The following is a 25,958-nucleotide window of genomic DNA, read 5'->3' as shown; positions in this document are numbered from 1 at the left end:
GACTCCTTGTACTTTCCCCTCTCCCTGCATCAGTCAGCATGTACCCAGGTTGTCTGTGAAGGGCGAAGTCTCCTAAGCCAGACTTTGAGCTGTGTGGTGTGGAAGCCATGTGTAATTTGTCTATGCACCACCCCCAGCCCGAATCAAGATGGCTAACACAGTAAGAAAGCAGTTTTTTTTTTTTTTTTGGAAGTAAGAATAAATGTGTGAAGATACATGCCTTCAGAATTTGGGCTGAAGACACATGGAGCTGGTAAATTATGCTTAGATTAATCTTTTGGAAACTAGGAATTTGACTTATCTACCCAGCCACTTGATGCACACTTTGCTAGAGCATTGGTGGAGTCTATTAAGTGAACCTAACCTGATAGCTCCCTCTGTCTTGCAAGGTGGGCTTGTGCCTATAGTGTAGAAATCTGGTGATTTAAGCCACAGAAGCTTTCTAGAGTCTGGAAAGAGATCTGCCATGTTCTCAAAGGTATGAAAGAGTCTCTTTGGGGCTCCATGGTGAAGAGGGCTGGCACTGGACTCCGAATTCCTAAGCGATGTTTGGTGGGACTCCCCAAGAAGGGCCTTGGGGACAGGTTAAGATAGGCGGACTATTTTGCTTGAGAGAGAATGGTGCTACGGTGTTTAACAGATGGCTTCCAGAAGGGTCTTCAGAAGGAAGGGTGAGGTAGTTCCTGTGCTTCAGCATGGGAATAAAGTTGGGAGTCAGGGAGTGAATCGAGTCTCATATCAAAGGTCGGGGAGAGGGGAGGCCATTGTGGGGAGGAGCAGGGAGAATTCAGAGGAACGTAGAGGTGGGAGGGCTCCAGTCCTGCAGATACGGGGCACTGGCATTAGAGAGGTAACTGTGACAGGGTTTCTACATGTTGGAGCTCACTGTCTAGGCTTGGTAATAAAGTTAAACTAAAGAATTTGATATTAATGTGGCCTATAGTGAGGAGTATCAAGAAGAGGAAAGAAAATGAAGGTTTAACATAATGTAGGGCTGCTGGGGGGGGAGAAAAGTAGAAGTGTTAGATGAAATAATCAGAGGCATTATGGGCAAGAGAATGAGGTATCAGCGGTACTATTTTCCTGGAGATCTGAAAGGAGAGGGTTAGAGATGGAAAGGGCATAGGTTGCAGGAGAGCATGGGTGTGTATGTGTGTGTGTGTGTGTGTGTGTGGTGTGTATGATGTGTGTATGTGGTGTGTGTATATAGTTGTGTTTGTGTGGTTTGTGGTGTGTGTATATAGTTGTGTTTGTGTGGTGTGTGTGGTGTATGTGGTGTTGGTGTATGTGGTGTTGGTGTGTGTGTGGTATGTGGTGTGTGTATGTAGTTGTGTTTGTGTGGTGTGTGTTATGTGTGGTGTTTGGTGTGTGTATGTGGTGTGTGTAGTGTGTGTGTGTGTGTGTGGTATATGTGTGCCTGTGGTGTACAACTGTGCATGTGCGTGGGTATGTATGCATGTGTGTATATGTGTGGTGGTGTCTGTGTGGGCGTTTGGTGTGTGTTTGAGTGGAAGGTATGTGTAAGCAGAGGGGGATACTTCTTAATTCAAAAGTCATTGTGACAGATCATTACACAGCCAACAGGAACAGTTAGTTCTTGGCTATTTGAGTCTTTTCTAGGAGGAAATGAGCCCAGGGGATGCTGGAATCAGTGCCGGCCAGCAGCAGCCTCCCACCACCACCCTGCCCCCTTGACTCCCTCCGCTGGCTGGACTTCAGAAACTAAAGGGGCGGGTACTCCCAGGAGTGGTGGTGAGGGGTCAGAGGTCTGTGTCATAAAGACTTCTATTTCATTAATGTTAAACAAGATTTTTTCGTGAATTTAAAATAGCTCTGTGATGACCATGGCCATGCCGAGGCTGTTACCCAAATTGGAGAGAGGGGGGAATGGGGAGAGAGCAGGCACAGGGGTCATGCCCTAGAGACTGCCAGTCCTCTCTCCCTGGATGTGGTTCAAGAAAAGTACACCCCAGGCCTCTGGGTTATTTGAGTGGGTGATTATTCCTTAGATGCCTGGTTAAACATCCTGGTGATTGTTGGGGTGCTGATCTGACCGTCATCCTGTCCTGCAGGTCCCTTCCCATTCTTCTCTACCTGGGTGCATAGTCCAATCCTCAGCAGTGGGCTGGGGGGGACGTGGAATACAGAGGGAGAGGTGACCCTTCTTTTAAGATGATGGGAATGATGTTCCCTGCATCTAAGACATGGACAGAAGGTGCCTTTACCCAGTCATTGCACACTGACCACTCTGAGTGACTTCATGGTCTTTCTGGCAAGCACCTGTGGCCACCGCCATCACAAGTTTTCCCCTTAGCTGGTAGAAGCCACCAGTCACCTTGGTCAAGTGCACCAGGTAGGAGTAGGAAACTGGCTGAATTTTACCCAAGCTTGCCAACAAAATGTTCTGAGTCAGTGTCCCAGGCTTTGAATATCTCAAAGTGACACATCATGTACTTCTGAAAGGTGAGCTAATATTTGGGAATGGTCAGCTACCACTTGGACCCAAAGGTGAGAAAGAAGGTGGAGAGAGGTTTGGGCTTAAACTCGATTTGGTTGCTTCATCACAAGACTCCCTTGTCTGCCTTCCAGATGTCTTCCGAAAGTCGTTTCAAAAGGGGAGATCATTTTGGAGCAATGGAAGTCCACTGGCATGACTATGGCTTTTTTTTTTTTAAAGATTTTATTTATTTATTTGACAGAGAGAGACACAGGGAGAGAGGGAACACAAGCAGGATGAGTAGGAGAGGGAGAAGCAGGCTTCCTGCCAAGCAGGGAGCCCGATGCAGGGTTGGATCCCAGGACCCTGGGATCATGTCCTGAATTGAAGGCAGACTTAACAACGGAGACACCCAGGTGCCCCATGAGTATGGCTTTTAAATGGAGAGTTTGAAGAATGTGGAGAAGTACTGGTTTATTGGAGACAAATAGATTCTCCCCTCTTTATTACCATCCAGTCAGCACTTGGCCTTTGCCAGGTCTTTGGAACACTTAGTACATTCTCAATCCCTTTATCCTGCCAGGATGGAGAGTTGAGGACTATCAGAACCCAGAGAGTTGCAGGAGAGGGACTAATCTGGGGAGACTTTGTGGACCCAGAGGCCCCAGGAAAGGGGCTGGAATGCAGGTCTTTGGGCCGGGGGCTTGTTCTTGCAAAGTGTGGACGCAGAATTGAGAAGTATGAATGAATGGAAGTGACATTGGGCACCTGCAGAACAAGAAAATAACAGAGGTAAGGCAGAGCGGGGCAGCTGGTAGAAAGCTGAGGTAAATTGTGACAATGGCATTTGAAACAGGAAGAGATGGAGGTCATCATGGTTGCCTGCTATTCTGTGTCTGTGGATCATCAGAGGAAGTTCTAAAGTGTGGCCAGAACCTGAGGCAGGTCTACATCCTCATCCATTTCCAGTCCTGGCCACACACTTCCTAACCCCCAGAGATGCTGGGCATCGCACCTGGCTGCATGGAGAGCAAATTTCCTCATGGAGGTGGATTGGACAAATAGGATTTTTATATTCTTGTTAATTCATATGGGAGCCAGGGGCCTCAGGTGGCTGGAGGTTGAGGAAAGTTGCTGCTTGTGAGGTTTGCAGGAGGCAACTAGTTTTCTTTTCTGCTGAGATTCTAGAAACTCTGGGGGTCACTGCCCTGAAATGCACCCAGTTGGCCACAAATCCTGGCTCCCCACCAGTCCTCTGGCTCTCTCCTGGGTAGAATTCCAACCTCTTCCTCACTTCCTTTTCTGAGTTAATGACAAGGAAGGAACCAGCCCACTGGGCAAATGGGAGCACTGAACCTGGTCAGAGACTTAGAGACTTTTGGCTCAGGAGGGTGTCAGGGAAAAGTCATTGCATCCATAGCCATCAGAATGGCAGAGAGAAGGGAGGCCAGTGGGCCAGGCTGAGGGTTTAAAGACAAGGTGGAAAGAGGAAGCCTTCCCCGTCTTATATTCTGAGAGTCAGGTTTCTGCTGTATCACTCATTCCCTGTGTTATGCCTTAGCTGTCCACCTTTCTCAATGTAGGTGCAGGGAGGATGGCTCTGCCTTTATCTGATTTCTCTGATACTAGTTTTTAAGACCTAATCCATAGACTTGATCCTCCTTCCCACTGGGAGAAATCCAACTTCCTTGTCAGTATCTGCATGGATTCTCAGAAGCTTCTGCTCTTTTGAGCCTTTTCTCTATGGTTTTCTTCCTGCTCAGCTATCAGTATCATTGGAGTTTTGATTCTTGGGACTATTCTCTGTGCCCTCAGTACTCCCAAATTTGGGACACATCCCCTCTCTCTGAATTTTTCTGAGCAACAACAGCATATATTTTTTGTCTTTGCTGAAAATTTGGGGCTTAATTCCAGCACAAATCCACTTTAATAGTGAGTATAAATCATCAGTGTTCCAAATTTCATTGGCCCTGACTGCCACAGGAAACTTCATACCATCTCTCAGTTCCCTAGATCTTCACTCTCTCCAGGTTATTATCTTTCCCCGTGCCCTTATTCATTCACCCATTTGTCATTTCCTCACTCCATCAGTATTTATGGACAACTACCATGTACACTCTGCCGGTGACACATTAAAGAGTTGAGCTCTCTTTGTCTCCTACCACGCAGAGAACCTTACCTTTCTCCACGGAGAATGCAAAACCCACTCCAGGCATGCCGCCATTTTTACCATGTGTGTACACCACATTCCTTAGTGGGAGAGAAAACTTCATATTCTGAGATACATCACAACAAACCACAACTCTGTGAAGCACTATTCCTCTATTCTGACCCTTTATCCTGTGAGTTGTTAACTCTGTAGTGAATAGAAGCTTAATTCTGACTTTACAATGCCAGTGGCTGCAGAAGATAGAATGACCCTTGCAGATGTGATAAACAGGGGAGGAACTGGTTTCCTTCTCTCAGTGAAATAAGGAACAGACCAACTGTTACTTGGTTGCTTTCCTTTACCTTCTGTGTGTTCTATCCAAGAGCCCAGTTCTTCCAAAGGAATTCCTTGTAAGCACTGGAAATAAAGATACTTTGTTTTAAATGTTCTCCTTTGGCTCTGAGTTCTCTAGTCTTCTTTTGACATAGTTTCTTTTGGCGTTACCCAAAACCTACTGAAATTATTCTCTTCTGCACAAAAAATGTACAGCTTGATAAATTATGCCATTATATTGCAGGGCGTGAGGTCTATAGCAACTTGTTTTTGTTATAAATTATTCTATAATAAGAATGATGTAGGGGGCATCTGGGTGGCTTCGTGGGATAAGCGTCTGACTCTTGATTTGGGCTCAGGTCGTGATCGTGGGATTGTGAGATCGAGCCCCATGTCGGCCTACCCTGGTGGGCATGGAGCTTGCTTGGGATTCTCTCTCTTCCTCTGCCAACTCCCTCCCACCCCCACCCACTGCTCACATGCACACGTGTTCTCTCTCTCTCTTTCTCAAAAAAAGAAAAAAAGAAAGAAAGAAAGAAAAAAGAATGACATAATTAATTTGGTTTGTGTGTATGAGGAGGCCCTGGGGAGAAGGAGGAGGGTCCCACTTGAAGGCTGAGCTGATTCCCTGGGCAACAGCGGACCCTTTGGTCCCTGCTGGTGGTGACACACTGAGTCCAAGTGTCAGACATGCATGCACCCCTCCTCCTCCTACCACCCTACCCAAGCTTTCTGGTGAACTGCCACACCGAAACCAGGCCTGGCTAGCTGATCTGCAATCATGAGTTTAAGGGAGGCAGCATTTGGCTATATCATTGATTGATGTTTCTGGGTGGTGGAAGGGAGGAGAGTTCTTTAGAATGAACATAGGCCAGAGACGAGGGAAGTTGAAAACCCAGGTGGGGCCCCTGCGGCTTGGGCCAGTTGTTTCAGGAGCCCCGGCAACAGGTTCGGGAGGTAGGAGGTGGCCTGGACAGCCTGTGGGTCATGCCAATGAGCGCTCCCCAGGAGGGTCAGGACTCTGTCAGCTGGCCTGTTCGAATCCTGGGTTTTCGTTTTTTAATTCTTCATTTATTTTCCTTAAATGAAATCATGCTGAACATTCTGGACAACTTCTGCCGGGCTAAATGAACTAAACAAAAAGTATTTTTCCATGCATGAGCCAGGGGGGGATTTCATGGGCCCGAATGACGTGAGACAGTGGTGACAGTCTCTAGAACAATCCATGAGAACAGTTTCTGGTCTGGCTGCTTCCCTTCTCTCTTCCAGCATAAAACTTGTACTTAATGTTTCTGAATTTAGAGTTAAGAAAAGAGGACGATTTTTATATCCAGGGATAATTTACAGGCCAAGTCTCCAAAGAGGGTCAGGAGTGTGGGGAATGGTGAGAAAACTAGCCCTCTTCAGGTAGAGCATCTGGATGAGAACTAGGAGTGGTAGAAAGGGACTCACAGGGTAGGATGGTTTCTGTCAGAACTGTGGACACATTCTGGGTCTGGATGGGTCTTCGCTAGGGCCCCAACCTTGTTTTCCATATCTATTAAGCAGAGTCACTGGTACTACCTCCTGTCCCTTTGTCTTAGGATGTTTTTCACTCCTGCCATTGCTGATGCTTACAAGCAATGAGTTTCTGGCCCCTGGTTGGATCGCATCCCAGGACAGCATCTTGTCACATGTCTAGTTCACCTTTGGTCTGTGAGTGTCATTCCCTGTGGTCCTTTTTGCTGAGTGGCTGTGAGAGCCTGGATTCTTCTCACAGCTTTGCCAGTGGCACTGTGGGTCTCCTTAGAAAGCCACCATCCCTCCCTTGGCTTCTGCCCCCTCCTGCATTAAACAAGGTGTTACCATTAGATCTCCTCCAGACCCCCATCAGTGCCCGGCATCCCGGTGAGTGGGTTGGCCCCTCCCCAGGTCTCCCAGGTCTCTCTGGCTGATGCTAGACTGCCTGTCACAGGGCTAGAACCCTGCTAGAGTGGAAAGTTCCCTTTTCAGGGAGGATTCTGAGTCCATGCTCTGGACTGACAGTGTTCACACCTCTTGTCCCCCTGCCCCTCTTCCTGGAGGCCCAGGACAATTTTTTTTTTTTAAAGATTTTATTTATTTAGTTGAGAGAGAGAGACAGTGAGAGAGAGCATGAGCGAGGAGAAGGTCAGAGAGCGAAGCAGACTCCCCATGGAGCTGGGAGCCTGATGTGGGACTCGATCCCCGGACTCCAGGATCACGCCCTGAGCCGAAGGCAGTCGTCCAACCAACTGAGCCACCCAGGCGTCCTGCCCAGGACAATTTTGCCTGAGAGAAACACTGAGTTAAGGACAGTTTTCTATCATATTTGTGTGTTTTCTGCTTCTCCCAGGTCCAAGAGTCCATTCTGATGATGGGGAGGCTGCCTTCTGAGAGAATGAGGAATGGGTCGTTTTGGGGGGAGGCAGTCCCCTCAGGGTCAGGAGCTGCTGGAGCAGCCATAGCAAATCCGGGACAGCAGGGGGCGCTGTGGGAACAGCCCGATGGTTCCCACGGCCCTCCTTTCCCTCCAGAAGTGTCTCAGCCACTCTTGCCTAATTCAGACCCTTTTTCATCCACCCAGTCCAACTCCTTGCCTGCTTCATTTTTGTAATTTCCCAGCGCCCTTACATGGAAGGTACTTGGTGTGTGTTTGTCAAATGAATGTGTAATGGTAAGAAACATAAATCTCTCCCGGGTTCCTACCTTCTCTGGGTAAAAAAAGATGCCCTGACCCCAGCTGGTCAGCTGTGCTTCCCTTCCCTTGAGAGGGGACTGAGGTCTCACTCTAAGGCCTGCTGCTTCCAAGTGGCCAGAAGCCATGAAGTGAGTGGTGTTGAGTCCTGAGCAGCAGTCTTAAATCTCTGCTCTGTGTGCAGGTTTTGTTCTTTATCTGACCAAATCCCAGGAACTCCACCCAACTCCAGGATATCCCTGAGAGGGAGGCTCACAGACAGGGGGTTGGCAAGCCGTAAAGCAGGACCAGGCACTGGAAGGAAGGTGGGAATGTCCTCCTATGGCCTCTGATGGGATAACCAAGAAACTGAGGTTCTGGAAGACCTGGTGACCTGGGCCAGCGTATCATTCCCTTCTCTAGGTGGTTCTGGGGCTCCATGTCGGGGGTGGGGCCTGATGTGAAGGAGAGTGGGGTTAGGGCTTGAGCTCTGTAGCCTGGTTCCTTGGGGAAAGAAGCTAGACTGCTAAAAAGAAAAGGGTATATATTCCTTAGTAAGGAATGTGTGTAGGCAGCATGCATGTCCCTTGCTCAGGGCAGTGAGTTACATCCCCTCCTATCTATCATCGCTGTCACCTCCCAAGTCCAGAATGCTCAAACGCTCCTTCGTACTATGACAATAACCTCCTGGTTGGTCTCCTGCCTCCATTCTTTCTGCCCATGGTTTTGCCAGAAATAGCTTTTGAAAAAGCATATTAAGTCATGTTAGCTTTTACTTTCAACATCTTTGTCAATCCATTACCTGCAAGATGAAGTCTAATCTTCTTAGCCATAAGCCCACTCTCCTTCAGATTTTCATCAGGTTTTTGATGGCAATGCTTTGTGCAAGAGAAAAATGGGGGCACCTGGCTGGCTCAGTCCATGGAACATGTGACTCTTGGTCTCAGGGTCATGGGTTTGAGCCCTACGTTGGATGTAGAGATTACATAAATAGAATAAAATCTGAAAAAAAAGAGAAAAAAATGGGAGTAACATATTTAAGACTCCAAGGAAAGAAAATGTAAGCCAAAGATTTTATATCGCTGTTATCAATGTGCCTGTCCTGAGGAATCTGCTAGAGAGTGAGCTTCAGACAATCAGAATGACTAGAGAGATCTCACCAGAAGGAATGGTGGCAAGCATTAAAAATACAGTTACGTGTAGAATTGAAAGTAAATGAGAGTCTAAAATGCAAGGACACCATGAGCTGGTTATGTATTCAGTCAACTGGTATATGGGGCTGTGAGAATAAGAAGAGAATGCAGGCAATTTGAAAACATATTCTGAGTATTGGAGGTGGTGGTATTAATAGTTATTTTCAGGCTATTATTATATAATGTCAGATAATGTAAATCATGGACCTGTTCAACCATCTTGTGTTTTAAGAATTAGAAATAATTTTTTTTCCCTCAGGACAACAACTTGCTGGAATTTTTATTGGGATAACATTGAATCTATAGATCGATTTGGAGATAATAGACAGCTTTTTAATATTGAGTCTCTCCACTCATAAACATGATCTGTCCCTTCATTTATTAATATTTTTGAACTAGTAATAAAATATTAATAATGTTTTGTAGCTGCTATGTAGAGCATTTTCCTGAGGCTCATTCCTACAATCCTAACTTTTTGATGCTATTGTAAATGCTATTTGTAGATTTCATTTTCTAATTGTTCCCTTCTTGTATGTATGTATAGTATATATATATATATACACATATATACACAATTGATTTTTCTTTTATATATATTTATATATATACATATACATATATACACAATTGATATATATACTATTGATTTATATATTTATATGTATTATAATTTATATATATATATATACACACACACACACAATTGATTTTTCTAAGTTGAATTTATATCCAATGACCTTGCTCAAATTACTTAATGATCTGATGGCAAGTTCTTCGGGATTTTTCTACATCTACAATTGTGTTGTGATCATGTTGTGTGGGGTGATGACAGTTTTCATTTCTTCCTTTTTAATCCTTACGTTTTTTTCTTGCCTTTTGTAGTGACTAGGGCATCTAGTGCCATATGGACAGACATGGTAAAATCAGGTATTCTTGATCTCAGGTGGAAAACTTTCATTAATTCACCCCATCAGTATCATCTTTAAAGTAGGTCTTTTAAAAAAGATACTCTAGATTCACAAAGCCCTTTTCTATTAGTAGTTTGCTAAAGTTTTTATCATGAGTGAATATGAAATTCAATCAGATGCTTTTCTGCATCTATTAAGATAGTCATATAATTTAACTTATTTATTATATTATGTGTTAATTCTGTTAATAGATAATAATTTATTCTGTTAATATAATCAATTATATCCACCAATTGATTTGAAAATTTTTCCAGCTTTACTGGGGTATAATTGACAAATAGAAATTATGTATATTTAAGGTATATAATGTGATGTTTTGATATACGTATGCCTTCTCAACTGATCACCTCAATCACGTTAATTATCATTACCTCATGTAGTTACAAATTTGTTTTCATGGTGAGAAACATTTAAGATTTTTCCTCCTAGTACATTTCAAGTATACCATCCAGTATTGGTAACTATGGTCACTATACTGGATTAGATCTCTGGAACTTACTCAGCTTTATTAATAGAAACTATAAACACTTTGACCAGCATCTCCCGGCAACTACCATTCTACTCTGGGCTTCTATGAATTTGGCTATTTTAGATTTCATATACAAGTAAGATCATGTGTCATTTGTATTTCTGTGTCATCTGGCTTATGGTTCACGTTTGGAGGATGAAAGGAAATTAATCCATTATCTCTAACTGGTAAATAAAGGGAAATAATTGAGCACTTATTCTGCCTATAGGGCTATTGTATTATGTATTCAGTCAACTGAGGTATGGGGCTGTGAGAATAAGAAGAATAAGAATAAGAAGAGAGTGCAGGCAATTTAAAAACATATTCTGAGTATTGGAGGTGGTGGGTACCACTGGGCAACCACATGGTAGATGAAGGAAGTGTCTCTTAATAAATGCATTCCAACTAATAAATGAAAAAAATGTTAGAATATCACCACTTTGCAAGACTCCTGGGTGGCTCAGTCCATTAAGCTGGACCCATTAAGCTGGGTGGCTCAGTCCATTAAGCTGGACCTTTGGTCATGATCCAAGTGTCCTGGAATCGAGTCCCACATAGGGCTTCTTGCTCAATAGGGAGCCTTCCTCTCCGTCTGCCACTCCCCCTTCTTGTGCTCTCTCTCTCTCTGACAAATAAATAAATAGAATCTTTAAAAAAAAAAGAATATCACTCCTTTGCAACTCTCAGTTAATTAATGGATTTAGACATTGGACATCAGTAACTGTTAACATCATATTCTAAAAAGAGAATCAGATATTATCTGCCTCTTAGTGAAAGGATACAACATTGCCTAGACAGTTTTTTAAAAAAATATTTTATTTATTTATTTGAGAGAGAGAGAGAATAAGAAAGAGAGAGCATGAAAAGGGGGAGGGTCAAAGGGAGAAGCAGACTCCCTGCCAAGCAGGGAGCTGGATACAAGACTCGATCCTGGGACCTGAGCCACAGGCAGTCACTTAACCAACTGAACCACCCAGGCACCCCATCCCTAGACAGTCTTATCAAAAGGATCAAACATCCATCCAACCAAGGCTCTGGATTCAGCTGTCAGTTTGCTGAAAATACAGAATCAACAAAAATCTGGGCTGTCAGAAACTATGTAGGTCAGCTGTCTATCTACAGGTCTTTGACAGGTTATCTTCAACAGATAGACTGAAAGAAATAGAATGGGATGGGGGGGGAAACTTTAGGTTAAAAGGGACCTTTAAGGTTAAAAGACTATTTATTACCACTTCTTTGGTGATAAGCCTTCTGGGCTTGCCCGGTGAGGAGGACTAAGGGTCTTTCATTCATGCTTAATTCTTGGAGGCCCCCATCTTCTTTTAGGGGCCCTGGCTTTGGAACTTAGAACTGTGTCCCTTCTACTGATTTCCTTAGGAGATTCTGGTTTTGGGCACTTTCCCCCTTCCTCTAGGCAACCTGGGAAATTCCAATCTTCTTAGTTTTAACTCTAGGCAAGGATACACCATATGCAATTTGGCTTCCTTTTCAGTGTTTTACCCACTCACATTGCCAGTGGGAAGGCTGATGAATCCAAGAGAAGGGGAGTATTTTGCTTTAAGTTCTTGCATTAGCAAGGCAGCCAGTATAGTGAAAGATGAGCCAGCACCAGGCTCAGGTGTAAGGTCATGTTTCCCCCTGTTGACCTCATGCCCTGGCCAGAGTTTTTGTGTTAAAGGTCTCTTTTGGCTCACAGCCACATGTTGGGCTGGTACCAGTGCCCCCAACCTCCCACCCTGGGCCTTGTGTAGTCAGTTTGCTTTTGGAGACCTCTGATACCCTTTGTTGTCAATAGACACCACCCACTGAAGTAACTTCAGTCGATGAGGGGGAGTGTGTTACAGTTTAATCCCAAGAGGGACAAGGTCAATGTCTTGATCCCTCTAATTTTGGCAGCCTTGTTGGACTCTGTGCATATTATCCACTTTCACCCCAGGGATCTACTCTAGCTAGTGGGAATCTTAAATAAACTAGCTTTGTCCACCCACATAGAAAAGGTCTGATGATCCTGTTTCCCTGGGAGAGTGGGTACCTACCCTTCTTGCAACTACACAATTAAAATAACTATTTAGTGATTCCTAACATAATAATGAAAATCTGCTTAGAGATGACCCTCTTCCCTTTAGCCATAAAAGAGGCTGGTGAAATCTTTTTTTTTTTTTTTTTTTTTTTTAAGGGAGAGAGCACACTCATGCATGGGGAAGCAGTGGGGAGGGACAGCGGGAGAGGAAAGAGAGAATCTTCAGCAGGCTTCATGCCCAGTGTGGAGCCGAACTTGGGGCTTGATCTCATGACTCTGAGATCATGACCTGAGCTGAAATCAACAGCTGGATGCTTAACTGACTGAACTACCCAGGCGCTCCAAGGGTGATGAAAAATTTTTTTCCTTTTAATGTATTTATTTTTATTTAAATTCAATTAACACATAATGTATTATTGGTTCAGAGGTAGAGGTTTAGTGACTCATCAGTCTTATATAATATCCAGTGCTCATTACATCATGTGCCCTCCTTAATGTCCATCACCCAGTTACCTTATCCCTCCACCCTCTCCCCTCCAGCAACACTCAGTTTGTTTCCTATGCTGAAGAGTTTCTTACGGTTTGTCTCCCTCTCTGATTTTGCCTTGTTTTATTTTTTCCTTTCTTCTCCTATGACCCTCTGTTTTGTTTCTTAAATTCTACTCATCAGTGAGATCATTTGATAATTATCTTTCTTTTTATTTCATTTATCTCAATTATCATATGATAATTATCTTTCTTGATTTATTTTGCTTAATATAACACCCTCTAGTTCTGTCCATATTGCTGCAAATGGCAAGATTTCATTTTTTCTTGATGGCTGGGTAGTATTCCATTGTATGTATATACCATATCTTCTTTATCCATTCATCTGTCGATGGACATCTGGGCTCTTTCCATAGTTTGGCTATTGTGGACATTGCTGCTATAAACATTGGGGTGCAGGGGCCCTTCTGGATCACCACATTTGTATTCTTGGGGTAAATACCCAGTAGTGCGATTGCTGGGTCATAGGGTAGCTCTATTTTCAACATTTTGAGGAAACTCCATACTGTTTTCCAGAGTGGTTGCACCAGCTTTCATTTCCACTGGCTGGTGAAGTTTTAAGTTCTATGTTACTAAGCATCCATGTACATAAGTAATAATCAGTTCCAATATTTGAATTAAATAAGACACATAACTTGATTGGCATAGACTATTTAGAGTTGCAACATTGATTTTCTATAATTTACAATCAAAGGAGAGATAATTTTATATTTTGTTTTCTATGTATCCTTATTAGTTATGTGTAATTATTATTAAAGTTGGTGAAAGACTGCAAATAGTTAGAGGCCCTATCTTACCACACTCGTGAACCATTAGGGATCTAGGTCACCCAAGTGGGGAATACTTTTTTTTTTTAAAGATTTTATTTATTTGACACAGAGAGAGAGAGAGATCACAAGTAGGCAGAGAGCTAGGCAGAGAGTGAGGGGGAAGAAGGCTCCCTGCTGAGCAGAGAGCCGGATGTGGGACTCAATCCCAGGACCCTGAGACCATGACCTGAGCCACAGGCAGAGGCTTTAACCCACTGAGCCAACCAGGCGCCCCAAGGAATCTTTGTTTTATATGAAAAGACCTAGAATATACTTCATCTTAGGTCTTCATAAAAGGATGGCCCACTGGGCCTGAATGGATGCCTGTCTTGCTCTGCATGGTTCTCAACTCTCATGGGGCTGTGCTGGGGTTTTCGTATTAGATACACGTACGTGTGTGTGTGTGTGTATGTGTGTAGTATTCTGGCATGAACATCTATGTTTGTGTTGCAGGACGTTCATGGGAAAAATAATAACTGATATTTCTGAAGTAATTTTGAATTTCAAAGTCAACATGCTGTCTCAAACATTGTATTATTAAAAATGGCTTAATCAGGCCCTCCTCACATTCCTGGGAGAGACTGATGAGGGCAAAAGTACCACTTACAACCTGCAGTCCACAGCCAGAGCTCAAGGAGCACGCTGCTAACTCACCCTGTTTCCCGTTTTCTCATTCTCCTCATTCTCTTCTGGGTCAACTTTCTTTTCCCTGTGCCTCACCCAGCCTCCCTTTCCTTCAGAGCCTTTACTTTAGAAAACTCGAAAGAAATTGTAAATTCTTTTTCTCCCTCTTTGAGATGTAAATCTTTAAAAGAGTCTTGGGTAAATTGGAAGGGGAGGTGAACCATGAGAGACTATGGACTCTGAAAAACAATCTGAGGGGTTTGAAGTGGCGGGGGGGTGGGAGGTTGGGGTACCAGGTGGTGGGTATTATAGAGGGCACGGCTTCCATGGAGCACTGGGTGTGGTGAAAAAATAATGAATAATGTTTTTCTGAAAATAAATAAATTGAAAAAAAAAAAGAAAATTAAAAAAAAAAAAAAAGAGCTTCTTCCATGGGGCACCTGGGTGGCTCAGTGGGTTAAGCCTCTGCCTTTAGTTCAGGTCATGATATCAGGGTCCTGAGATTGAGCCCCGCAATGGGCTCTTTGCTCAGCAGGGAGCCTGCTTCTCTGCCTACTTGTGTTCTCTTCCATCAAATAAATAAATAAAATCTTAAAAAAAAAAAAGAGCTTCTTACAGGCCTTATAATTGAAAGAATATCTTTCTCAGGGCCTGGGACCCATCTCTTTGAAATGTAATCCGTAGGGATCCTAGGGCTTGCTCTCCCAGTCCCCAGGGAGGGTAGGATTCTAATGAAGGTGCCTGGTTCAAGCAGCAAAAACCTCCTCAAGATATAAGAAGTGCATTTTTCCTTTGGATAAAGGCAATTAGGCCATGTGACCAGCCACCCCAATTACTAGGTGAGTTCAGGATGGCCTGTGCATGACAAATGGAACTGCCGAGTCCTCCTGCTTGGGGACAAGTCATCATTAGCTGGAGAACAGGTATGTAATGTGACACATGTACTTGACTGTAGAAGAGGTGAGATTTTTTTCTGTCTTCTCAATCTCTTTAGTGATTTGTCTGTGAGGCGCGTCACATTCTGGTTGAATGCTGAATAGGAAAACTATTTCTTTGTCTTCTGCTTTTGTGGTAAGATTTTCAGGGTAGGCGGGAGATTTTGTTTTTGGTAGTATTCTCCAGCTGTTCCTTGCGTAGTCTTCTCTTGAGTGTCCTCCTTTGCCCCCTCCTGAAACCACATTATGTTACCAAGAAATACCCAATAAACCTTAAAGGATTTATCCTCTTCATCATCTCTCCATATACTCCTATATCCATTTGTCTGGATTTTGCTCTAACAGTCCTTTGGAAAAAAAAGTCCTTTAAGCCTGACTGGATATTTCTTTTATGAATTTAATTTTGCTGAGTAGTTTTCTTTTTACAAATAAAAGTATCCACTACTTTTCATTATATATGTTTATTTTAAATATTTGAAATGTGGATAAACAAAATGAAGAAGAACAAATCCACCATTAAGAATATTCAATGCTCAGGGGCACCTGGGTGGCTCAGTGGGTTAAGCCTCTGCCTTCGGCTCAGGTCATGATCTCAGGGTCCTGGGATTGAGCCCCGCATCGGGCTCTCTGCTCAGCAGGGAGCCTGCTTCCCCCCTCTCTCTCTGCCTGCCTCTCTACCTACTTGTGATCTCTCTCTCTCTCTGTCAAATAAATAAAATATTAAAAAAAAAAGAATATTCAATGCTCAGTAGACCAACTGGCCTCCCTAGGTTCATCTGCACCTTTGACTGCAGTAGCCAGTGTGGGAAGGACTCTCTTCAGACCTTTGAGGTTTGGCCAAGAAGGGAAAAGGAGAACCTTGTATTCTTCTGGTGAGGTGATAAAGGGTTTGATGGGAAATGAAGTGAGGACAGAGAGCAAGGACCCTTTCAAGAAGTTTGGCCTGTGTGATGACAGATCTGTGTGTTCAGGAATATGGTGTTGAGGGAAGGTTTTTACCAAGACTACAGAGACTTGACTCTATTTAAATGCTGATACATACCTCCATCTTGCAACCTGCAGGCTCTTAGCATTCCAGTTCCTAGCATATCTGCACTGTGCTGAGGACATTCTCCCAGGACACCGGGCTTGTCTTGTTGAAGCCATAGGTTTCAATATATATTTCTACACAGACACACTTTATGGTAATTTTAAGAACAATTAAAAATTGTTGAAAGAAAAAAAAAAAGGATTGAGAGTGGAAAAAAGTCACTTGGAACGTTACCATCCAGAGACAGCTGTTGTTAACCCTTTTCAATCTATCTGGTATCTACACCCAGACAGGTGGCAGATCTTCGTCTCCTCTTGTTCTCTTACCAGTCCTTCAAGGACTCTTTCTGTTTCTTTCTTTCTCCTGGTCTACACTGAAGCAAGTTCAAAGATTTAAGTCTCAGTTTAAGTTCAAGACAGAAAGATATAGTTGCATGCTTGCAGGGCTAGGCTATCCTCCCCCAGAGATCTGACAGGAGAGGGATGGAGGTGAGAAGGACCAGAGTGGAGCTGGGGATGAGGAGGGGTTGTGTCCTGGACGTCCTGTTCAGGAGCTGGGAGTAGCCTGTCAGAACCCAGTGCAGAGTCAGTCCTGAATTTGGACCCTCCCACTCCACTGGTCTCTGTCTACAATTGTCCTACAACAGTCCTAGTCTCTTAAAAACCTGCCTGAGGAGATGGTATAGTGTACTTACATATCTCTAATGAGGCTGAGCCTGAAAAGAAGTCCTCCGCTCTGGACCAGAGGTAACTATGCAGAACTGTAAGCATTTTCCTATGAGCCAGTATGGCAGTGAAGTCACAACCACTGTTTACATATGTGAAAGGTTTCCTGAATGAGCAGGATTTGGTAGAAGGAAGAAGAGGAACTTAAAATTTTTCTCACTCCCGTCTTTGGACACCCGTTCTGTGGAGTCATTCTTCCTGTGCCTGGATGAAATTGTAAACAGTTTTTATATCTTTTCAAACAATGTCAGTCAATAAAAAGTCTAGTGAAGCATAATATAATAACCATGAACTTTCAACCATTTGAAACCTTCCCTTCCCTTAGAGACTATTTTAACTTAAAAGCCCATAGTGGGGGAAGGGAGACATGGGCAGTTTTAATCTCTCCTTTACCACTTGTTCCTTTACTCCTTCCCCATCCATGGTGTTGCATCTGACTTTTCTAGGATTGGGCTAGAGGAAAGGAGAGATATGGGCGACTGGTATGGGTAGTCTGGTGTTGGCACTCATAGATGTAGTGGATCCCATAGGTGATTTCTTCTTGCTGTCTGCTTTTGTGGGTTATCCAGTGCCTCCTCCCATCACTAAGAATCTCTCATCTGCATGACTTTTGGCTTGACTGCTGGTGCTCCCCTCTGTGTCTCTGACCCCCCTCTCCTGTGTCAGGTTACAGGGTGCCCTCCTGATGGTGTTGATCCTAAGGTGACCCGGGGCGGGGGCTTCCTCTCAAGGGACCTTAACTCCACCCGTGGGAAACCCATGCAACATTTGTCTTCCAGCTTCTGGACATGTGTGACAGGCACAGCTTCTTTTTTGGAATTTTCTGGAGAAAGGGTAATATCAATCCTCATTCCTTCAAATCCAGAGGACACACATCATGCTCTCTAAATACTTCTGTTGACAGCTCTCTCATTTAGCTTAATGTGAAGAGGGGAAGCACACTCTTTTTCTCTGGCGCGTTGACGTTCCTCTCCAAAGGAATTCCCAACAATGGGACTTTAAGCTCCAATAATTCTCCAGTTTCTTTCATAGATTCTGGAGATTGGTGATGGGGAATGGCAGAATGCTTTGAACTGTCTCTGGTCTGCAAAGGTGGTGTAGCATCTTGCCTTGGAAGTGAGGTTACTTGGTACCTTTTTTTCTCCCCCCACTTCTTGCAGTCTTTTGCCAAAAGAAAGACAAAAAGGTATCATTCAGAAGAATTTGTCATCCCATTTATACTGCTTTTCTCAATGGATGCTCTATGGTAATATTTTTCAATGCTAACAACTACACATCTGCATGCTTAACTTAACAGATTATGTTTCTTCATTTTATTTATTTTTTTCTTATTATTTTAATTATTAAAAAATTCAAAGGCAATGTATGTTTTTGTAAAAATTTGGTAAATATGGAAAGGTGAACATTCCCCCCCCTTTTTTTTTAAAGATTTTTATTTATTTATTTGACAGACAGAGATCACAATAGACAGAGAGGCAGGCAGAGAGAGAGGAGGAAGCAGGCTCCCTGCTGAGCAGAGAGCCCGATGAGGGGCTTGATCCCAGGACCCCGGGATCATGACCCAAGCCAAAGGCAGAGGCTTTAACCCACTGAGCCACCCGGGGGGGCTTCCTCTGGCTTCCACCCAGGGGCCACCCCTGAACATTCACTTTTATTCAATGATTGAAATTCTTTTCTCTTCCCTGTAAGAAGCCATCTCAATTTTCTATGTGTCTTTTCAAATCTTTTATCACCCACTTACAAAGATGTGTATGGATTTAGACATTAAGAACAGGACTATATTATGTCTACAGCTTAATGTCTTCATGATTTGACTTCTTTATGAGTACATGGAGCCTTATCTCATTCTTTTAAACTACAGCCAAATATTTCAAAGAATAAATGTACTGTTCTTTTATTTTTTAAGCACTTCCTTACTGATGGATTTTTTTTGGGGGGGTGTTTCTAATTTTCCCCTACTATTAGTAATGCTAAAGTGGAATTCTCTCTGTACATGCATGAATATTTTTAAAGGACGGACTCTTAGAAGTTCAATTGTTGGTCCATTTCAAATCTTGATAGATATTTTCTTCCTAGAAGTTATTCTGGTTATATCTTCATCAATAGTGTATGAAAGTCCCTGTTTCCCGTACCCTTACTGGTCATCAGTAGATACTATCAGTAACGAAAGTTTTGGCCAATTTGATGGACCAAAAAAATAACATTTTGTTGTTATTTTACTCTGGATGTCCCTGCTTACCAGTAGGTTTGAATATCCTTCGATAGGACTATTAGACTTTTGTGTTTTCTTTCCTGTGAGTCATTTGTTTAGGTCCATTGGCGGCGGCTTCTTTTTTTTCTTCTTCTTTTTTAAGTTTTATATCTCTCTGATAGTATCTCCTTAAATACTTTCATTACTAACCTTTTGTTTTGCATATATTGCTAGGCAAGGCTGACCAGTTTTCTTTCATTCAGAATGTTTCTTTCCATGTTGAGAAAACTCCTTGCATAACACCCATGGTCTCAATGCACTCCTAAGTAAGAATAACTTAAGGGGTGCCTTAGTGGCTCAGTCAGTTGAACATCCAGCTTTTGATTTTGACTTAGCTCATGATCTCAGGGTCATGAGATCTAGTCCCACCTCGGGTTCTGTGTTGGGTGTGGAACCCACTTAAGATTATCCCCCTCCCTCTGTCACCCACCCCCTGTCATGCATGCACGCATTCTCCCTCTCTCAAAAAAAGAATAACTTAAAAAGTTTGGAAAAAGAGCCTGGGGGTGGGATGTTTGGCTGGGTGAGTGTCTTGTTGTCCTCCTTCCCTTGGGGCCCAACCTGCTCATAGAGAGCAATGTGTTCTGCTGTTCTTCCCCATGCTGGGAGCTTCCTTTGTGGGATGGCCTGTGGTGGCCCAGCCCTCTCTGTGAATAGATGGACAACTGTGATTCATTTTCGGATCAAGTAATAGAAAGTGTCTTTAATAGAGACATGAACTGTATCCTCTGTTACCAGAATTATTAATAGGAAAGATGATATCTTGATTATTCTCTGCCATATTATTTAAGAAAAGGTAACTTTTTATTTTGAAATACTTTTAAACTTCAAGAAAACTTACACGAATAAACAAAGAACTTCTGTATACCCTTCTTCCCAGTTGCTCATTTGATAATAATTTACCACATTCACTTTATAATTTTCTCACTTACTATTATTTTCAGCAATTTGAGAGATTTTAGGAAATCTCTCATACACATTTTAGGAAATGTGTATTTCCTAAAAAAAAAAAAGGCATTTTTCTAAATACCCGTGGGTTTATTCATTAAAATCAGAAGATTAACTGATTCAGTATTAGTATTTAATCCATGTTTAAATGATGTCAACTGTCCCAGTCATATTCTTGTAGCAAAACAAATACGTGACAAGACAACAGCAGCAAAACCAATTCTTCCCTATTATGCCTTGACTTTTTTTTTTTTTTTCAGAACTGAATCTTGGATGATGCATATTTGGTTTTCATATCTCTTTTAGCCTCTTTCAATCTGGGAAATTTCATTGCTGTATCTCCTGGGTCCAGAAAAGGAATTCACAAGTATTTGTTGAATGGATTAATACCAAGTAGCTTTCCAATTAAAAGCTACAAGGAAAAGAAAACATCGAGAACCAGGTGATAGAGAAACACAAGCAGAAATTAAAGTCGGAGGGAGTTACTGCAGAAGTGAGACCTGCTCCTCCCCCAGGAGCTCTTCCCAGGAGAGACTTGAAGCCAGGAATCAATAAGCCCAAGGAGAAACTGACCAAGGGGATGTTCGTAAAGGTAAGTAAGAATTGTGATTCTTGGAAGAGCCAGGCTCATCATTCCTTCTGCCCTCCTCCTGTTTCCAGAGTGACTGGCTGAACGCTTTGCCCTAGAGTGAGCCTACAGACCTGCACTAACTCTAGGCCCTCAGGTGGTCACAGATATGAAAAAGCAAGCAGGACTGTCCCTTAGCAGGAGACGCCAGCTTGTCTGTTGGTTCAACTTCTATACAACCACAGACCTTAATGGGAAACCCTTCGGTCAGCGTCCTCATCCTATGTAGCTCTTTAGGCCTTCCAGGAGAGAGATCTATCATGGAAACTGACATAAAGAAAGTTGTAGAAATCTTTGCCAGATATTTAAAGCATTACTAAGTGCCAGGAGAGGGAGGCCTAAAGGTACCTCACTTAAAACAAAGACTTACCAAATATTTGAGAAAAACAGTCTAAAAAAGAACTAAGACACATGTACAGAATAACTGATTCACAGCAAAACAACCTTTTTTTCATTTCATATACAACAGCAATTATTTAGAAAACAATGACTGGCTATGAAATCCACAAAACTAGGGTAAATTTCCACGAGGAGCCATTAAACAAGAAAGACTTAATATTTTATTTAATTTTTTTACTTAAAAGATTTTAAAAAGTTATTTGAGAGAGAGAGATGGAGAGTGAGAGCACACGCATGAGCAGCGGGGAGCAGCAGGCAGAGGGAGAGGGAGAAGCAGGCTCCCCACTGAGCAGGGAGCCCCAAGTGGGGCTCAATCCCAGGACCCCAGGAATCATGACCTGAGCCCAAATCAGACATTTAACTGACTGAGCCAGCCAGGCACACCCCAAAAGTCTTAAGATTTTAAAGATAATGTGAAAAGAAAGTAATTACTAGGAGGACTGAGTAACTGAAAGTACTTCAATAAAGATTTGGAAATTAAGTTTTTTTTTTTTTAAAGATTTTATTTATTTGACAGAGAGAAACAGTGAGAGAAGGAATGCAAGTAGGGGGAATGGGAGAAGGAGAAGCAGGCTTCCCACAGAGAAAGGACCCTGAGGTGGGATTGGATCCCTGGACCCTGGGATCATGACCTGAGCCGAAGGCAGACGCTTAACCGATTAAGTCATGCAGGCACCCCGTTTTTTTTTTTTTTTTAAAGTAAAACAAAAAGGCAATAGAAATTTTGATTCAAAAGTTAAGAGATATAGATAAGCCCAGAAGAACAAATGTTCATTTAAGAAAAGCTAAGGAGGGGCGCCTGGGTGGCTCAGGGGTTAAGCCGCTGCCTTCGGCTCAGGTCATGATCTCAGGGTCCTGGGATCGAGTCCCGCATCGGGCTCTCTGCTCAGCGGGGAGCCTGCTTCCTCCTCTCTCTCTGCCTGCCTCTCTGCCTACTTGTAATCTCTCTCTGTCAAATAAATAAATAAAATCTTTAAAAATAAAAAAAAGAGAAGCTAAGGAGAAGAAAACAGAAGGGAGACAAAACAGCCAAAGGAAATAGCAGAAGGAAATTTCTCCAAGGGCACCTTATACTTAAGACTTCAGATCCACATAGGGGCATGAGAGGACAAAATAAAACAAGATGAAACAAGAGAGCGAGACAAACCATAAGAGGCTCTTAATCATAGGAAAGGAATTGAGGGCTGCTATAAGGGAGGGAGGAGGAGGAATGGGTAATTGGGTGGTGGGCATTAAGGAAGGCATATGATGTAATGAGCACTGAGCATTATATGAGAGTGATGAATCATGGGTCTGTATCTCTGAAACCAATAATTTATTATGTGTTAATTAATTGAATTTAAATAAAAAATTTTTAAAAAATAAGTTAAAACTAAAGTATGAAGACACACACACACACACACACACACAGACACACCCTGACACACAGACACACACACACATACACACAGACTTGAGATCCAGAGTGCCCCCTAAGGGTAGGTAGGAATACTGAAAGACCTGCCCATCTAAATTTTTGAATTTTATGGGTAAGGAAAAGTCTTTTAATTTACAGAGAAATAAGCCACTCACAAAGGAAAGCAAATCAGATTAGCAGTGTCTTATCTTCAACACAGGAAGCTAAAAGGACAATGGAGTAGAGTCTGCCAAGGTTTAAAGCTGCGTTATCTGTAGCCAGTTACCCATTCTTGGGCCAAATTAAAGAGCTATCAGAGCATATCACTCAGCCTCCTTTTTGGGAATAGTTGGTCCACAAACAATACAATTTCAAGAAAGGAGAACATGATATAGAAGAAAAGGGGATAAGCAGAGAAGCCCATAGAATTTATAACTAAATGTAAAAAGTTCTTGTTATAATCACTGTGTTTAATATAATTAAAAGAAGTGATTCTTAAAATAGAAATATAGTCTCAGTTATATTGAATTGTTGATTACTACTTTATGTATTTTAATAAAATACATATAAAATTATATATTACTATCTTATATGTTATGTATTATATGTTCATGAAAACTAACAATATTTGAAATAAAACGTTATTTCCTTAAAATCTTGGAAGACTGAATGGAACAGAGGGGTAAGTCATACATACTACAGATTTAATTTTGGCGGGAGAAAGTGATGGATATTAATTGTTGGTACTGATACAAAAATAGCTTTAAATAGGTTTGCTAGAAATTTACATATATTTACTAATGGAATGAGTCCAGTATGTCCATGTTGGCAGTGTGTTACTTGCTTATTTAGTATCAGTTCTTGCTTTCTTCCTTAGTTACAGAGTTCTGATTTCACTTAGGGAGGTAAAGTGTGTGTTTAAAGTGTGTGCATTCTGCAGTGATGTGGTGGCTACTAAATGGAAATGGAAGTGTTGTATGAAATGTCAGGAAAGGCTTCTCAAAAGGAGCTGACCCAGCTGAACTGAGCCCTTTGTGGCCTTCACCCTTCTTTCTTCCTCCTGCTTGGAAGTTGGACACAGAGGCCAAAGAACTCAAAGACAGCTATGGTCTTAAGAAATCAGAGTTCTGTTCTAAGGATTGGGGAGCAGGAAGAGAAGAGCTGGCTGGATTTCTGAGGCCAGTGGAGCCTCTATTCCAGTCCTGGGCTGACTTCCCTCTAGATTTTTATTGCTTGGGAAAGAGGAAAAAAAAAAAAAAGCATGCCTTTAAGTTGTTCATTTTGGAGTTTCTATTCCATGTGGTCAAACTGAATCCTAACTGATTTACAGATCTTCCAAACTGATAGCGGAACAGGAACAACAACCAAGACTTAATCAATCCAGTAAAGGTTAAGAAAGCAGAAGGAAAAAAAAAAAGAAATAAAGAACAACAAGAAAAAATAAATGGCAGGTTAGAAAGTATACTGAAATCATAGATTTCTTTTCTAAAAGACACGCCAAGAAATGATTCACAATAGCTGAAAATAAAGAGTTGTTAAAGACATGTGAGATGAAGGGTGCCTGGGTGGCTCAGTTGGTTAGGGGGCTGCCTTTGACGCAGGTCGTGATCCCAGGATCCCAGGACTGAATCCTGCATTGGGCTCCCTGCTCAGTAGAGAGTCTGCTTCTCCCTCTCCCTCTGCTTTCTGCTCTGCCTACTTGTGCTCCCTCTCTATCTCTCTGTCAAATAAATAAGTAAAATCTTAAAAAAACAAAAGATGTGTGAGGTGAATGGATGGCAATATTCGTAGCTGACACAATAGAATTCAAGGCCCAGTGGTATTTCAAATAGCATTGCTAAGAAAAAAAGTAAAATATGCCAGGAAGATATAATAGTTACAAATTTTTATGTACTGAGCTTGCATGGAAACAGCAAAAACTGTTAAAAAAATGAGGTGTATCTGACAAAACCAAAATCCCTGTAGGAGATGTCACTCTGTGAGTCTCAGGAAGTGATGATTCACGTGAACCAGATATAATTTTGTGTATAGATGATTTGAATAATGGACAATGGACAAAGTTGCTTTGAATGTTATATTTAGTGAGGAGAGAGTAAGCACTATTTTAACACTCACAAGGCTTTGCAAAATCAATTATATACTAAGTACCAGAGAAAATCTGAATCAGTGCTCCAAGAAGAAATTATAAGGAGGAAAAAGCTAGAATTCTATGCACTACCACACAGGGGCCTAGCACCCTCCAGCTTCCAGCAGAGCTAAGGGAGCAGAAGGTTTTTCTTTTTTCCCACAGAGCACGGTGGTGTTGATTCCATAAAGTTTTTGTTTTTGTTGAGACAGGAAGGGACAAAAATGAATTTGGAACAAAAAGGGGTAGAGATTCTTTTCCCACTATATTCTGCTCAAGGTATTTCCCCCCAAAATAAGCTGAGAACCATGGTATAAAGGGAGAGAAGAAGGAGACTTCAAAAAACAGGGTGAATGAGCACGTGAGGAGAAAAGAAAAAGAAAAAGGAAAAAAAAAAAAGACGGCAACTTGCTCCCAGGGACTGAAGAAAATTAAAAAAGGAAGGTTGGAATCCATCAGTGTTCCATTAGTCATCTTCTCCTTCATCCTCCTCTCCTTCCTCCCCCTCATCATCATCTTCATCTTCTTCACCTTCATCCTCATCTCCTTCTTCATCAATATCTTCCAATCCTTCTTCTTCTTCATCATCATCATCATCCTCTTCTCCTTCCCCTTCTTCGCCAAGAAGAAATTATAAAGGCCACGTTCTCTTAACACAGGATACTACCACAGTTTAGAAATTAAGGTGAAAGAGAACTAGTGGTGATTAAAAAAACAGTAACAACAAAGTAACCGCTGGGGAGAAAGAATAGTCATCATAATAATTGTTGGGTCAACAAGAAAACTGAACCTTGAATTCGGTAACCAGTGCAGTTCTTAGCGGACCCCTGGTGTTTAGTGTTTCTTTGAAAAGAAAAAAAAAACCACAAAAAATACAAAAAACCCTAGCAAACATAAATTCAGTGGCTGGCTTAGTGGCTAGAGATGGCCAACCAAGACCCTGGAAAAAAGGAGAGGAGGAGATTAATTGATATAAAGCCAGAAATTGTTAACTAAATTTAAAACAAAGCAATCCCAACAGAAAGAAGCAAGGCTCTCCCCCAAAACCTTCTTTTCCCTCTGAGGTGTGGCTTGCTCACACTCCCACAGCTGAGCCCTCGGTTGAGCACAAACATGTTGGTCACCTTAGACTCTATTGCAGTGGCCAGACATCCCACTAACACCCCGTCCTCCAAGGAGTCTGGGTCCTCTGCCTACCCCTCCTCATTGCCACATCTACTGAGCTCCCCGACAGCTCCCTTTCTTCAAGGAAGACTGACT

At 42.4% G+C, this 25,958-nt stretch overlaps 1 long non-coding RNA gene across 2 annotated transcripts in view; it reads right to left on the bottom strand.

The window, feature by feature from the left end:
• Positions 1-24,783: 24,783 nt before the first annotated feature.
• Positions 24,784-25,958, bottom strand: part of LOC122891221 — a 30,118-nt gene continuing 28,943 nt past the window's right edge. For both annotated transcript variants that reach the window (XR_006381261.1, XR_006381260.1), the window contains one exon: positions 24,784-25,638. This is a non-coding gene — a long non-coding RNA (uncharacterized LOC122891221). The remainder of the gene's footprint in view (positions 25,639-25,958) is intronic.

This window comes from Neovison vison, chromosome 12, assembly GCF_020171115.1.
Source record: "Neovison vison isolate M4711 chromosome 12, ASM_NN_V1, whole genome shotgun sequence".
Taxonomy (NCBI): Eukaryota; Metazoa; Chordata; class Mammalia; order Carnivora; family Mustelidae; genus Neogale; species Neogale vison.
Note: the sequence above shows the minus strand (reverse complement) of the source record. Positions and strands in the feature narration are given on the sequence as shown.